The sequence below is a fragment of the Mizuhopecten yessoensis genome, unplaced genomic scaffold (assembly GCF_002113885.1).
Source record: "Mizuhopecten yessoensis strain PY_sf001 unplaced genomic scaffold, ASM211388v2 scaffold2039, whole genome shotgun sequence".
NCBI classification, from domain to species: domain Eukaryota; kingdom Metazoa; phylum Mollusca; class Bivalvia; order Pectinida; family Pectinidae; genus Mizuhopecten; species Mizuhopecten yessoensis.
In genome coordinates, this window is record NW_018404347.1 from 94,006 (window position 1) to 99,102 (window position 5,097).

At 41.1% G+C, this 5,097-nt stretch overlaps 1 protein-coding gene across 4 annotated transcripts in view; it reads left to right on the plus strand.

The window, feature by feature from the left end:
* The window catches only part of LOC110444279, a 125,655-nt gene that overhangs the window by 80,425 nt on the left and 40,133 nt on the right, over nt 1–5,097 (plus strand). The window lies entirely within an intron of this gene.

A 5,097-nucleotide genomic window follows, 5' to 3' on the forward strand; every position in this document is an offset into this window, starting at 1 on the left:
AATGAAGTAAAGGACTTACAGTTACTTCACTGTGACCTTGTGACATGGGTACAATTGTTGTCTAGAAGTGTGGTTGTAAAACAGTAAATGAAGTAAAGGACTTACAGTTACTTCACTTTGCTTTGTGATGCTTGGGTTGGGAAAACATCTTCACATCTTGCAGTTTTGTGTCGGAAATTTCCTTGAGAAAAAACAAAACAGAAAGAAAAAACCCAGAACTATTGCAATAATGATTGGTTGGGTGTTTATCAATTGGGTATCTGTCTACAACACTCGGTGTATCTGTGAAAACTTGTTATTCATAAATTTACAACTTGATAGGGAGCCATATAAGATGAGGATCATTTATATACCCTAAGAGCTTGTGAAGGGTTGATTAGGATGTTTACATTAAAACAAAAGCAGTGGCCTGTTATCACCTGGAATGCTAAACTCACCTGTAGGGTCATGTCTAAAGGACCCTTGTACCTAAAAATCACAATTACTTATACACCTTCATCATACAGCCAGCGTATACAGACAGCTGTACCAGTCTCATAACAAAGACAGCTGTACCAGTCTCATAACAAAGACAGCTCATACAACCTCCTCATACAGCCAGCTCATACAGCCTCCTCATACAGCCAGCGGTTACAGCCTCCTCATACAGTCAGCTGTTACAGCCTCCTCATACAGCCAACTGTTACAGCCTCCTCATACAGCCAGCTGTTACAGCCTCATCATACAGCCAGCTCATACAACCTCCTCATACAAACAACTGTTACTACACCTCATACAGCCAGCTGTTACTACACCTCATACATCCAGCTGTTACTACACCTCATACATCCAGCTGTTACTACACCTCATACATCCAGCTGTTACTACACCTCATACAGCCAGCTGTTACTACACCTCATACAGCCAGCTGTTACTACACCTCATACAGCCAGCTGTTACTACACCTCATACAGCCAGCTGTTACTACACCTCATACAGCCAGCTGTTACTACACCTCACACAGCCAGCTGTTACTACACCTCATACAGCCAGCTGTTACTATACCTCACACAGCAATCTGTTACTACACCTCATACAGCCAGCTGCTACTACACCTCATACAGCCAGCTGTTACTACACCCCACACAGCCACCTCACACAGGCACCTCATACAGCCTCCTCATACAGACAGCTTTAACAGCTTTCTTATACAAGGAACTGTTACAGCCTCCTCACACAACAAACTGTTAATACACCTCATACAGCCAGCTGTTACTACACCTCATACAGCCAGCTGTTACTACACCTCATACAGCCACCTCATACAGCCAGCAGTTACTACACCTCACACAGCAAGCTGTTACTACACCTCATACAGCCAGCTGTTACTTTACCTCATACAGCCAGCTGTTACTACACATCATACAGCCAGCTGTTACTACACCTTATACAGCCAGCTGTTACTACACCTCATACAGCCAGCTGTTACTAAACCTCACACAGCCAGCTGTTATTACACCTCATACAGCCACCTCATACAGCCACCTCATACAGCCAGCTGTTACTACAGCTCATACAGCCAGCTGTTACTACACCTCGTACAGCTAGCTGTTACTACACCTCACACAGCCAGCTGTTACTACACATCATACAGCCAGCTGTTACTACGCCTCATCCAGCCAGCTGTTACTACACCTCATACATCCAGCTGTTACTTTACCTCATACAGCCAGCTGTTACTACGCCTCGTACAGCCAGCTGTTACTACCCCTCACACAGCCAGCTGTTACTACACCTCACACTGCCAGCTGTTACTACACCTCACACAGCCAGCTGTTACTGCATATCATACAGCCAGCTGTTACTACACCTTATACAGCCAGCTGTTACTACGCCTCATCCAGCCAGCTGTTACTACACCTCATACAGCCAGCTGTTACTACACCTCACATTATGACCTGGTTACTGTAGCCATACTTACATTATCGCCTGGTTACTGTAACCATACTTACATTATCGCCTGGTTACTGTAACCATACTTACATTATTGCCTGGTTACTGTAACCATACTTACATTATGACCTGGTTACAGTAACCATACTTACATTATGACCTGGTTACTGTTACCATACTTACATTATGACCTGGTTTCTGTAACCATACTTACATTATGACCTGGTTACTGTTACCATACTTACATTATGACCTGGTTACTGTAACCATACTAACATTATCACCTGGTTACTGTAACCATATTTACATTATCACCTGGTTACTGTAACCATACTTACATGATGACCTGGTTACTGTAACCATACTTACATTATAACCTGGTTACTGTAACCATATTTACATTATGACCTGGTTACTGTAACCATATTTACATGATGACCTGGTTACTTTAACCATATTTACATTATAACCTGGTTACTTTAACCATATTAACATTATGACCTGGTTACTGTAACCATGCTTACATTATCACCTGGTTACTGTAACCATACTTACATTATCACCTTGTTACTTTAACCATATTTACATTATGACCTGGTTACTTTAACCATATTAACATTATGACCTGGTTACTGTAACCATATTTACATTATCACCTGGTTACTGTAACCATACTTACATTATCAACTGGTTACTGGAACTATATTTACATTATCACCTGGTTACTGTGTCACCACACCTGATCCAGATACCTAGAGGGAGACAGTTGTAGGAGTAATTATAAAACATTATCATTACACTGCTGTTAAGCTGATAAATCTGTGTCACCACACCTAATCCAGATACCTAGTATAGAGGGAGACAGTTGTAGGAGTAATTAAATCTGACAAATCTTTGTCACCACACCTGATCTAGATACCTGGCCAGGTAGCTATATATATAGAGGGAGGCAGTTGTAGGAGTAGGTGTAAATAGCACTGTGAGACAGATTTTAGGCTAACAGGTGAAGAGGTCACAAGTTTGTGGTTTTGTGTGTAAATATTAGACCTTCAAAGTCCACTGGAGTCTACAGTTGATATATATGACTCAATGTACTTTTTATGTGTTTAGTTCCTATGGCCTGCTGGAAATCAAAATCTGTTCAAATACAAATTCTGTGAATCACTTTTCTATTTCCACTAAATTGTAGACAGGTTTTATTTACCTTGTACATGACGTCAGACAGCCTTCCAATAGTTAGGTGAATCTAATCAGGAAATAACTAGTATTACTCTGGTGGTGACAGACCAGTGTGATCCCTCAGGTACGTTATACTGGTGTTGATAGACCCAAACATACATCAGGTATTCCTTGTCTTTAGCAGGTTGGGCACAACGGCGCATATGGGTAATAATCCTGCANAGGCTCCTATGGAGAATTAACATTACTGGAAACAGGCCCTTTAACTACCTGCATTGTAAGTGAAATAACTGACTCAACTACTTTATTTATGTATGATACATTTTACATATGATAGAATAAGTTCATTAAACCACACCAAAAACATCGTTTCTGTTTTTATAATGATTTTATTGTTTATGATATACATTTTGATTTTACAATATGAAGTACAGTTCAGGTGACCGTACAAAGTGACCACCTGTCCTAGTTGACCACTTTCATTTCCCTCTGACTGTATTAGCTGTCACGTGTCTTTTGACAGTGAATTTAGCAGCAGATTGATGAAATATTAGACCTCCTTTTAACTTGCACTACAAAGGAAAAGGAAATACAGAAGGTACTTTTGATGTGTTATATACAATGCTAATGAAGGCTGAAATGAATAATCGTTACTATAAAACAGTCTTCCTCTTTATTATTGAACAAATTATTTGGGTTCACGGCCAGCTCATATTGAGATGCTGACCCTGATTTGATTGAACAGTGATTCTATTGTACCTCGAACACATCATAGAGGTCAGATTGGTCTTTGTTGTGGTGGAGCACTAGAGATTGCTGTATATCCGGTTCTTATGTTAGTGACATTTACATGGTGATAAATGCTTGGAGACCCCAATTAACATTCAAAGTGTGTTAGAGGGAGGTTCATTATGTGCCGAGCTATTGACAGTGTACATCACAGTCACTTAATTGTGCAATGTTATGTCAATTTGATCAAAGTAAAGATTAACATTTTCTCACAAAGATGACATCTGACCTGTAATTCAGTGTTAATTGGATGACCTGCTTGTGTAATAGTTCACGTCAACAATGTCTTCAGTTCTCCTTAACCCTTGTGCAGCATTATCATAAGACAACTATCAACCCTATCTCTAACTCGAACCCTAACCCTTCTGTTATTGTGTCATACAACAATTTGTCAATGTTGTTGTGTCATACAACATGTCAACCATTTCCCCAGCTCTTGTTAACCCTTCTGTTACTGTGTTATACAACATGTCAACCATTTCCCTAGCTCTTGTTAACCCTTCTGTTACTGTGTCATACAACATGTCAACCATTTCCCCAGCTCTTGTTAGCTCACCGGATCCGAAGGACCAAGGTGAGCTTATGCCATACTGTGGCGTCCGTCGTCCGTCGTCCGTCCATCAACAATTTCTTTAAACGACTTCTTCTTCTTAACCACTAATTGGAATTTAACTAAATTTGACTGGAAGCATCCATAGGTGGTGGGGATTCAAAATTGTACAAATGGTGGGGCTGACCCCCCAGGGGGCTTAGGGGCGGGGCCAAAAGGGGTCAATTTGGCTATATTGCTTTAAGCGACTTCTTCTCTGGAATTAAGAAATTGATATCAACCATATTTGACTGGAAGCATCCCGAGGTGGTGGGGATTCAAAATTGTACAAATGATTGGGCTGACCCTCCAGGGGGCTGAGGGGCGTGGCCAAAAAGGGGGCAATTTGGCTATACTGATTTCAGCGACTTCTTTGGAACTGAGACATGTATATCAACCATATTTGACTAGAAGCATCCCTAGGTGGTGGGGATTCAAAATTGTACAAATGGTGGGGCTGACCCCCCAGGGGGCTGAGGGGCGGGGCAAAAAGGGGACAATTTGGCTATACTGATTTCAGCGACTTCTTTGGAACTGAGACATGTATATCAACCATATTTGACTAGAAGCATCCCTAGGTGGTGGGGATTCAAAATTGTACAAATGGT